Below are 12,415 nucleotides of genomic sequence, written 5' to 3'. Positions count from 1 at the left end.
ACAAATACAGTGGCAAGTACGACAGTAGCATCGGCGAGGCGTATAGCTACTAAGCGTCGGTGAGCGGGTACGGCGATGAGATGCTTTGGGCGGCGCTGTGGCTGCACCGGGCGATGGGGAAGGCGAGCTACCTGGACTACGCCGTCGACATGGCCGACGAGTTCGGCGGCACCACCTGGGCCATCACAGAGTTCAGCTGGGACGTCAATTACGCCGGCCTACAGATCCTCGCCACCAAGGTGAGCATCAGCTGTACATGACTGCTCAACAAATTAACTACCTATTCTCTAATTAATTTTTATATTGCACGATTGTTTCTTTGGGTGGTATGGCATGCACGATCGAAAATGTTTTCTTCACATATATTTCTTCAGAAAATTAAACTGCATAGATGTACATCGAATATCACTCAGGATAAAATGTGTTTTTAGCCGTGTCGTGTCATTTTAGGTGCTGCTGGAAGGGAAGCAGCCGGAGCACAAGGCGACGCTGGAGAAGTACAAGGCCAAGGCGGAGCACTACCTCTGCGCCTGCCTCAACAAGAACGGCGACGCCAGCAACGTCAACCGCACGGCCGGCGGAATGCTCTTCGTCCAAGCAGTGGAACAACATGCAGTACGTGACCAAGGCCACCTTCCTCCTCACCAAGGAATAAGGTTACAAGGTGGCAAATTTTAACATGCTCCCTTTTACCCCTTCTTTTTTCATACGAGGTAAGAAGGTAAGAGTTAATCAGACCACTAATTGATGAGATTAACGGCTCAGATTTATTATATACTCTTACCTCCAATGTGAAAAGAGGGGATAAGAGGGAGCATGTTAAAACTGCTCATTTAGAACACTAGTAATTTCCTCGGGTGTACTATGCAACCAACAAGCAGTTTGTTGGTGCGATCGTCACATGCAATCGATGCTATAACTAGCAAGATTAACATCCCACCTAAGCTTACCAAGTTCTATCCTCCTTCCTTCAGACATAAGAGTTCTAATCTCATTCACTAGCAAGATCAATCATTTTCTGGTGACGATAACATTGTGATGGCTCAGCGCAGTCAGACTCGACAACATAGTCTAGCTCCGTTCAACTCAGAGCGAGACGAATCCCCTCTTGGATTGCGGCAGGCTCGGCTTCGATGGCTCCAATGCAGGAGGGCAGCGCCCGGACCGGATTGTAGCAAAGATGACAACCCCTGAGTGGTCTCAAAGGATCATACCGCGCTCGCAGAACCATTCTTCACCATATACGCCCATCAACGTTGAGCTTTGCAGTACCCGGGTCCGGAGGTCTCTACTTCTCTTACATGCGGTATAGACTCCTGATGGACATGTTTGACACTGCCTACCCCAATCACGCATTTCCCCTTGACTTTGCCATCATGAGCCAAGGAGAGAGCAAGGCGAGGCGATGGGGATTTTTGCGGATGGCTTTGGTCTGGTCTCGAGAAGATAAGGCTAGGTAGTGAGATACGGATTTTTGCGGATGCCGCGACTACGCGTGGGACCACGTGGAAAGCGATCGCTCACACGATTGAGCGATGTAAAATTGAGCCGGTCGGCCAATTTCAAGGCTTTTCCTTTGTATTTTGTGTGTTGCCAACCCTTCTTGCTCCACTTTTTCCATTCAATTCCCCTTTTTTTGTTTTTCTCATTTATTTACTTTATTATTGATATTATTTTCTTTTCTTTCTTCCTTTTTGTATTTTCTCTTTTTCATTGTGTTTGTTTTTCCTTAGTTTTTACCATTTGGTTAATAAAAATGTATTATGTTGTTTTATTATGAACATGAACATAAAAATGTGCCTGATTAAGAATAACTCATAAATTATAAAAATCTTCATGATTTAAAAAAATCACGATATTTTCATTTGGTTAATTGCATGTTTGCTTGCGTGGCAGGTCCAAAGTCACGATATTTTTGTTATAGAGTTATTTTTCATAGTCCAAAATAATTTACCAAAATAATTAGAGGTAAAAGTTGGGGCCGTGCATAGCTACCACCATGGGTAGGAAATTATTTCTGATTTAAATAATATTTGCACATTTAAAAAATGCATATGACCTTATACATTGTTTGTGAATTTACAAAAATCCCCAATTTTGACAATGTCCATGAAATATAAAAATTGTATATGAAAATTTAAAAATTTCCAGAAATTTGAAAAATGCTCATGAAAATAGAAAAATGTTCATGGATGTAAAAATGGTTAATTCGAGAAAATGTAATGAATTTTAAGCTCATTCAAAAATTTCTAAAATTGTTTATAAATTTTTAAAATATTTGGGGGTTTTAAAAAATGTTCTTAAATTTAATCATTTCCCCAAATTTTGGAAAATTTCACTGAATTTTCAAAACTATTCAATGATTTGATTTTTTGTATTGGGAAATATTCATGAATTTAAATTCATAAATTCTGGAAAATCTTCACAAACTAAAGAAAAACTATTCAGGTAAAAACTGGACTGGAAAAATGCACGTACTAGGAATAAGTAAACACGCAAATGATGACAAAGACCGCTTGCTAAAGAAAGATAGGACTAGGCCGAGCGAGGAATGTAAGAGCCCATGCGTTTTTCAGGCATTAAACGTGGAGCCGTGGAGATCTCTTGCTTGTAGACTTGTAGTAGCCGACCAAAGTGGCAACACATACAAGGAGGAGGAATCCTCAAGAAAAAGATATTACTCCAACTGCTCATCGTCATTTGATCTAGATTTTCCCATGCCCTCTGCGCTTGCACGAGTCCTAAATTTTGATTGAACATGCGTCTTCGAAGTAGTTATTGTTCATTTTATCGTTTATTTAACCAATTCTCTCTATTACCATGAGAATTAGCAACATCGTTACTTCGTAACTTGGATGTAAAAGATCACGATGATAGAGGAAAAATGGTTAAACAGACGACAAAATAAAAAAAAATGTTCAAGGGCGAGATTATCACTTCGCATTAGAATAAAAACCAAAACAATAAAGTCTAAAAAGGGAAATATAAGAAGCAGTAGTAAAGGGAGAAGCAACTTTGAATAAAAATACGATTATCACTATGCATTAGAATAAATAAATACAAAATAAATAATGTCTAAAAGGAAAATATAAGCAGCAGTAGTAAAAGGAGAAGCAGCTTTTTTGAGGAGAGAAGAAGAAGAAGAAGCAGCTCGCATCAGTTCTGCATGGTCTTCGAAGTCGGATATGGCTTGGCTCCTAATTCTCGTATGAAAGCTCTTACCACTTGTTCATGCAAGTTCATTATCTAAGAGAAGTCCATACAAATGTATCACACTTTAGCCAGCAAAAAAGGACATCTCATCTACCTACAGAAAATCACACGTTTGGCATGCATACGAGCCACTGGTTCGCATCAGCCGACGGAATCGGATAAAAGGCAGCGTACGTGGCCAGCCAACAAGCAACGGAGCAAGATAAGGGCATCTAGGGACCAAATAACGATTTAGAACTCAGCCGACAGGGCAGGTAGCCAATCGAAAGCACTGGCTTTGGATGTCAAAGACTTCTGAAGAAAACTGTACATGCAGATGACTAATATATGCACGTATTTTCTTATGGCCGCGTAAAAATAATAATTACTTTTGTTGTCATGGGATCAGAAAGTTGTCTTTTTTTGTTGGAACCTACAAGTCAACATACCATTTGTTATATTTTAAAATAAATAGAAACCATTTGAATTGGTGTAGAGCCGATAAACATTCTTTTTGAATTTTTAAAATTCTAGCTCCCCCTTAAGCCCGCGAGCCAAAATGATGTTCTCCTGGTAATGACGGCTATACATATTGTGTACGCCGTATGCACTAGCCTTTCATCAGCTTGTGTGTATTATATTATAAAAAAGGAACCAGGGTAAAGAGCCCGTCCACGTTAGTGTTACAGATTACGTATATACACACCGAACACTAACCCCACCCTCCATCTTCGTCTCCTATGTGTAGCTACTCTCTGCAGCCCACCCTTTCACTTCTGCGAAGAAACCATCCATGTCCCGTTTTAGTATGCCCGCTTGTTTCCATACGCGGCCCTCTCTGACGATGGCGTGGATAACCCGATTCTTTGAAGGTGTGGCCCCGTCGAAGATGATAGAGTTGCGGTGCTTCCATAGTTTCCATAGGCCTAGGATGATGATTGCATTTGCATGCATCCCTCCTGGTCTGTCCTCTTCCTCCCTTGTCTTGACACCATGCAGTGAGATTGTCGTTCGCTGTGGGTATCCACTATGGCTTGCCTAGGGGGCGGCAGATCACGGTCCACACCTCCCGTGCAACGACACATTGTAAAAGGATGTGGTTAATGCTCTCCTCTGCTTGGTTGCACATTGGGTAACTCAATGTTGGGGATATCTCTTATCGGGAACTTATCGGTCGACCCATGATAAGGGGTAAATCGGCCAGTTTATCGACATATCGGCCGATTTATCGCCATATCGGCTGATTTATCGGCCGATTTATCTTATCGTCCTGACAGCGGTAAGCGATAAATCGGCCGATTTATCGGCATATCGGAAGATATCTTGAACAGTGGGGTAACTGTCTTGGTGATCGAGTCCTCTTCTTGCCAACCGAGCGGACGTCCAACATCTGTTTTGAATTGCGAGCCATGTGAAGAAGCGACAAGGCGATGGTGCCTTTGATTTCCAAGTGAATTCGGCCGTGGGGACGATCTGTCTGCCCCAGAACTTGGCGGCATAGGCTGTCCTCGTTGAGTAGCATCCATTTGCTTCCCATGACTAGGTGATGTTGTCGCACTGTGTTAGCTTAAGCTCCACCCTTTGGATCATATTCCACAACTGCAAGTACTCGTGCAGTAATTCGGCTGTTACCTCGGGGCTCACTTGAGCAACCGAATGATCGTCCTGCAATGCTTGGGATACGGTGCATGTGCCTCTTATTCTCTTCCTAACTCGCTCATAGGTCAAAGGTGCAATCTCCGCAATCTGATACCCTTCAAGCCATCTATCCTCCCAAAAGAGTGCTGCATTTCCATCACCTATGATCCAGTGAGCAACCGCATTGAAGATTTGCCTTGAAGCTTGCAGCACCACAATGTCAAATTCAGCCCATGGTCTTGATGCGTCTGATCGTTGCGGCCAAGGCTGCACGGCTGTGTTCATCCATCTTAGGTTGGGAATACCTAGACCACCCGCCCACTTGGGGGCACATATATCTCCTAGGCGACGACACAGTTACCGCCGGACGAGCTTGCCTCTGCGCACCATAGGAAGTTGTGACAAATTTTGTTCATTGTTGCAATTGTCTTCCGCGGGAGGTCGAGTGCCATCATTGCGTGCAATGGGATCGCACATAGAACGGATTGAACTAGAAGCATTCTTCCACTCTTCGGCATCTTGGCCGCCTTCCACTTTGGCAGCGCTGCTGCAAGATGATCAACAAGGCTTGACAACTACACATGGGATTGCTTCCTCAGGGTGAGCGGCAACCCTAGGTATTTGCACGGAAAAGTACCTCTCGGGCAGCCAAGAATTCGTTCCACAGTTTCCATGATCTCGACAGAGCACCTTATTGGGTAAGCTGCGCTTTTGGCAAGGTTGACGCGAAGGCCCGATGCTTCTCCAAACAGAGTAAGTAGTGATGCACATGTGTTCAGATCTCGCTCATTTGTCTTAAGGAAGATCATGACATCGTCGGCAAACATCGAAAGACGGTGCTGCAGCCCTGTTCTTGCAAGCGGAGCAAGCAGGCCTCTCGCGGTTGCCAGCTCAAACATGCGATGCAAGGGCTCCATGATCAGAATGCATAGCATTGGGGAGAGGGGGGCGCCTTGCCTGAAGCACATGTATTGTATATTGGCCGTCCCGGCATTCCGTTGATCATGATCCTTGTTGATGTACTCGCCAGCATCCCACATATCCACATTGATCCAGCGCTCCCCAAACCCAACCATACGGAGGACTTCGAGTAGGAAAGGCCATTGCACCGAGTCAAACGCCTTTGACATATCAAGCTTGAGCATAATGGCTGGGTCCCATAGGGCGTGTAGTCTTTGTGCCGTGCATTGCACAAGCATGAAATTATCGTGGATGGATCGTCCTCTTACGAAGGCGCTCTGGTGCTTCCCCACTATGGAACGTAGATCTGTTACAAGCAGTGTAGATAGTGTCTTGTCAAAAATCTTTATCGCACTATGCACCAGGCTCACCGGCCTAAAATCTCGAATGTCCACTGCACCGTCCTTTTTGGGAAGGAGGGCCACTATCGCCTTGTTAATGGCTTGCAGGCCCCTCATGTCGCCCTGGTAGAATGCTTGGAGTGCCCTCATTAGGTCGTCCTTGATGATATGCCAGCAGGATGCAAAGAACCGTCCCGTAAAGCCGTCCGGACCTGGCGCCTTGTCCATGGGCATGTTCTTCACAATCTTCTCCACTTCCTCCATAGTGAAAGGCTGCTCTAGATGCGCCATGTTCATGGTCAGTAGGTTCAAGAGGCTGAGATCAATGGTGTGAGTCCTCAAAGGTGCGTCGACAAACACATTTGTGTAGTAGTCATCCACTTCATTTGCGATCTCATCATGGTCGCTTGCGGTTGTGTCTTCATTCCTGATGGTCGTGATCATGTTTCGCCTCTGCCGATGGCAGGCTTGTTAGTAACGTCCTGAATCCTCGTCGGAGTCCCACTTGAGTTCGGTCGCGTCCCCTACACTGGCATTGTCGGCACCTGCATCTGGTTTTGGAAGTAAACTGTGAGTCACGGGGACTCAGCAATCTCACACCCTCGCGATCAAGACTATTTAAGCTTATGGGTAGGAAGGGGTATTGAGGTGGAGCTGCAGCAAGCACTAGCATATATGGTGGCTATCTTACGCAAATGAGAGCAAGAATAGAAGCAAATCACGGTCGAGAAGCTATACAGATCAAGAAGTGATCCTAAAACTACTTACGTTCGAGCATAACACGAGACCGTGTTCTCTTCCCGGACTCCACCAAAAAGAGACCATCATGGTTACACACGTTGTTGATTTATTTTAATTAAGTTAAGTGTCAGGTTTTCTACAACCGGATATTAACAAATTCCTATCTGCCCATAACCGCGGGCACGACTTTCGAAAGTTCAAAACCCTGTAGGGGTGTCCCAACTTAGCCCTATTGGAAATATGCCCTAGAGGCAATAATAAAATGGCTATTATTATATTTCTTTGTTCATGATAATTTTCTATTGTTCATGCTATAATTATGTTATCCGAAAATCGTAATACATGTGTGAATACATAGACCACAACACGTCCCTAGTGAGCCTCTAGTTGACTAGCTCGTTGATCAAAAGATAGTCATGGTTTCCTGACTATGGACATTAGATGTCATTGATAATGGATCACATCATTAGGAGAATGATGTGATGGACAAGACCCAATCCTAAGCTTAGCTCAAAGATCGTGTAGTTCGTTTGCTGTAGCTTTTCTGAATGTCAAGTATCATTTCCTTAGACCATGAGATTGTGCAACTCCCGGATACCGTAGGAGTGCCTTGGGTGTGCCAAACGTCACAACATAACTGGGTGACTATAAAGGTACATTACATGTATCTCCAAAAGTGTCTGTTGGGTTGGCATGAATCAAGACTGGGATTTGTCACTCCATATGACGGAGAGGTATCTCTGGGCCCACTCGGTAATGCATCATTATAATGAGCTCAATGTGATCAAGTGGTTGATCACGGGATCATGCATTACGGTATGAGTAAAGTGACTTGCCGGTAACAAGACTAAACCAGGTATTGGGATACCGACGATCGAGTCTCGGGCAAGTAACGTACCGATTGACAAAGAGAATTGTATACGGATTGATTGAATCCTCGACATCGTGGTTCATCCGATGAGATCATCGTGGAGCATGTGGGAGCCAACATGGGTATCCAGATCCCGCTGTTGGTTATTGACCGGAGAGTCATCTCGGTCATGTCTACATGTCTCCCGAACCCGTAGGGTCTACACACTTAAGGTTCGGTGATGCTAGGGTTGTTAGGAAGACTTGTATGTGATTACCGGATGTTGTTCGGAGTCCCGGATGAGATCCCGGACGTCACGAGGAGTTCCGAAATGGTCCGAAGGTAAAGATTTATATATGGGAAGTTGTCATACGGTCGCCGGAAAGGTTCGGGGGCATATCGGTATTGTACCGGGGCCACCGGAGGGGTTCTGGGGGTCCACCGGGAGGGGCCACCTCTTCCGAAGGGCCTTATGGGCTGTATGGAGAAGGGAACCAGCCCAAGTGGGCTGGGGCGCCACACCCCCCTAGGGACCATGCGCCTAGGGTTGGGGGGAAACCCTAAGGGGGGGCGCCCCCTTGCTTGGGGGGCAAGCCCCCCTCCCCTTGGCTGCCGCCCCCCCTCTAGATCTCATCTAGAGGGGGCCGGCCCCCTTCTCCCTTCCCCTATAAATAGAGGGGTGAGGGGAGGGCTGCAAACAACATCCAAGGCGCAGCCCCTCCCCTCCCCAACACCTCTCCTCCTCCATAAGAGCTTGGCGAAGCCCTGCCGGAGTACTGCAGCTTCACCACCACCACGCCGTCGTGCTGCTGTTGGAGCCCTCTTCCTCAACCTCTCCCTCCTCCTTGCTGGATCAAGGCGTGGGAGACGTCCTCGCTCCGTACGTGTGTTGAACGCGGAGGTGCCGTCCGTTCGGTGCTAGGATCTTCGGTGATTTGGATCACGACGAGTACGACTCCATCAACCCCATTCTCTTGAACGCTTCCGCTCGTGATCTACAAGGGTATGTAGATGCGCTCCTCTCTCCCTCGTTGCTAGATGACTCCATAGATTGATCTTGGTGATGCGTAGAAAATTTTAAAATTCTGCTACGTTCTCCAACAAGCCCATCACAAGCTCTCACGGTCAACGAATGATATTCCTTCTCCCAGGAAGACCCGATCAAACTTGGAATCCCGGTTACAAGACATTTCAACAATGGCAAAACAAGACCAGCAAAGTCACCCGGATGTGCCGACAAATCCCGATAGGAGCTGCACATATCTCGTTCTCAGGGCACACCGGATTGTCCAAACTTCTGGTAGGCCAACCAAGAGTTGCCCCTGGTGGCCACCGACGGCTGGCAGGTTGGACCAACACTCAGAGGAGCACTGGCCCGGGGGTTTAAAATAAAGATGACCCTTGAGTCCGCGGAACCCAAGCGAAAAAGGCTTAGGTGGCAAATGGTAAAACCAAGGTTGGGCCTTACTGAAGGAGTTTTATTCAAGGCGAACTGTCAAGGGGTTCCCATTATAACCCACCGCGTAAGGAACGCAAAATCAAGGAACATAACACCGGTATGATGGAAACTAGGGCGGCAAGAGTGAAACAAAACACCAGGCATAAGGCCGAGCCTTCCACCATTTACCAAGTATATAGATGCATTAAAGTAAACAACATATAATAATGATATCCCAAAAATAATCATGTTCCAACAAGGAACAAACTCTATCTTCACCTGCAACTAGCAACGCTATAAGAGGGGCTGAGCAAAGCGGTAATATAGCCAAACAACGGTTTGCTAGGACAAGGTGGGTTAGAGGTTTGACATGGCAATATGGGAGGCATGATATAGCAAGTGGTAGGTATCGCGGCTTAGCAAAAGAGCGAGCAACTAGCAAGCAAAGATAGAAGTGATTTCGAGGGTATGGTCATCTTGCCTGCAAAGTTCTCCGAGTTGACGTAAGCTTGATCCTCGTAAGCGTACTCAACGGGTTCCTCGATCACGAACTCGTCTCCCGGCTCTACCCAAGGCAAGAACACAAGCAAAGGAAACCACAATCAACCACGGTGCAATGCGCAAGCAACATGATGCAAAACATGGCATGATATGCGGGATGTAATATGCAATGCATATGCGAGCTCCAGAAGGAAAAGATTGAACCAGGCCTCAACTTGGCAAACCAAGTGCACCGCTGGAAAGATGAGTTGATTTCGGTCGAAATCGATATAAAGATCACCGGAATCGGATGCACGGTTTGCAAATGGCAAGCAAAACAAGAATGGCACAATTCTGCGATTAACAACACGATGCCATCTAGAATGCAACAAAAAACTAAGCTACTGCACTCCAACATAGCAACAAAGCACATGGAAGTGATCTACTCAAGATGCTTGACAAAAGATGAACACTGAGCTACAGCTAAAACACACAAGAGCAGGTTCAAACAAGCATGGCAAAAGTGCAAAAAATAACATTATCACAGACTTAGTAAAAATACTAACATGCCAGGAATTAACATCAGGAAGCAATGTTTAGAGCAAGATAACAACATGCTAAAGGAACAGAACATAGCAATACAAGGCATGGCATGAATCTACTCAAAGCATATAACAAAATTCCCTTACTGACCATAAGCCAAAAGGGCAAAGAAAATATGATGGCACCCATGTAAACATAGCAAGTTTCGTTAACAGATTCAGACTTGGCAGAAAAACTGGACATGGCAAAAACAGAGTTACGAAGGCCTCTTTGCGAGCTTGATGCACTCAACACAAGGCCTTGCATGATAAACTAAGCATACTACCAGCAATAAGACATGTTCATGAAGCCAAGAAAAGCAAGAACAATCTCATAGCATGCATGGATCAACTACAACAACCTTGGCTAAATTGATTAACATGTAAATAATCTGCCAGGAACATTTATAGCAAAAGTAGAGTAAGATTGAGTCATGCTAGGGCACTCCATAAATGCAAACAGGGGCATGGATGGATAGAGCACAACCATATGTCCAAATCATCCTTATTGAACATACTCAAAAGAAGTATGGATTACTCTGTAGCAATATGAATACAAGGCATAAAAATAACAGCAGGAAAATGACTTAGTGAAATTCTAAGTCCCTGAAATCAGTAATATCACGAGAGCTACTTTGCATGCTTGTGCTAGTCACCACATTGATCACAAAAATACATGTCACACACCTCTGTAAAGATGACATGGCATAGCCCAAAACACATGTAGAGCTTATGACCATATGCAGCACACAATAATCATGACAAAAATGACAAATGCTCATAATCTGATAAGAATCATGAACTAACATTTTATAACACTCTTGCATCAACAATTTGGGCATCAAGATTGACTCAAAAACGCATGGTGCAATGGAACAAAATGAAAAGGACATCCAGATGAACATTTTGATATAAGGCACGCCCAAAATGGAGCTACGGTGACAGAGTTATGATGCAATGAATACGAGCTGAAAATGTTAGGGACTTAGGGAAAAACGGGGTCAACCTAGGGTTTGACCCGATCTGGATCTGGATCTGGCGCGCGAACCGAGGATGGCCGGGGTCTTCGCCGGAGTAGAGGAAGGCGGTGGCCGGCGCGGAGCTCGCCGGCGCTCGGGCGGAGCTGAGCGGCGGAGGAGGTGGACGACGGCGGCGGCCTCGGGCGCGGGCCGGGAGGCGCGGTCCGGCGAGGTGGCGCGGGCGGCCGGAGTTGCAGGCGCGGGCGGCGGCCGGAGTTGCAGTCGGCGGCGCGCCGGAGCGGAGCGAGGCGGCGACGCGTCGGCGGAGGCGGCGCAGATGCGCCTGCGGCGGCCGATCCCGCGGGCTCGCGCGGGCCTGCTCCGGGCCCCGCGGGCCGCGGTGGAGGGAGGCGGCGGAGGCGACAGGTGGCGGCGCGCGAGTGGAGGGGGCGCGGTGGCGGACGCGTCCGGCGCCGTCCGGACGTGTCCGGCGCGGAGGGAGAGGGAGGTCTAGGGTTAGATTGCGCGAAAAAATCCAAAAGGAGCACAAATATATAGGTAGAGGGAGCTATGAGAGTTCAAATGGAGTGCGGTTTTCGGCCACGCGATCGTGATCGAATGGCCGAGAGGATGGAGGGGTTTAGGATGGGTTATGGGGCACTTTGGAGGGGTGTTGGGCTGCAACACACACGAGACCTTTACGATTCTCCGGTTAACTGTTGGAGTATCAAACGAACTCCAAATGGCACGAAACTTGACAGGCGGTCTACCGGTGGTGTACCAAGTCCGCTTGAAAAATTTCGGTCCATTCCGAGAAAGTTTAACACCCACACAAGAAAAAAAAACAAAAGGAGGCGCCGGAGGACGTAGGAGGGTCAGATCGCAAAACGGACAATGGGGAAAATGTTCGGATGCATGAGACGAACACGTATGCAAATGTGATGCACATGATGACATAATATGAAATGCAAAGTATGGACAAAAAGCAAAAGAAAGACAAAACCCAACCATGAGGGAATATCATAACTTAAAGCCGAAAATGGCAAGAGTTGAAGTACAAATATGATAAGTTACATCCGGGGTGTTATACACACACATTGAGGGAGAGGGAGAGGCAGGGACGAAGCGAGCGATGTCGTGCTCGCATAGTCAAGAGACAATGTAATATACATTTTTGTGAAAATCTAGAGATGGTACTCAGTGTCTGTCAAATATTTAGCCACGTTGTTTCCTGT

This window comes from Triticum aestivum, chromosome 5A (assembly GCF_018294505.1).
Source record: "Triticum aestivum cultivar Chinese Spring chromosome 5A, IWGSC CS RefSeq v2.1, whole genome shotgun sequence".
Classification (NCBI taxonomy): domain Eukaryota; kingdom Viridiplantae; phylum Streptophyta; class Magnoliopsida; order Poales; family Poaceae; genus Triticum; species Triticum aestivum.
This window is presented reverse-complemented; position numbering follows the sequence as displayed.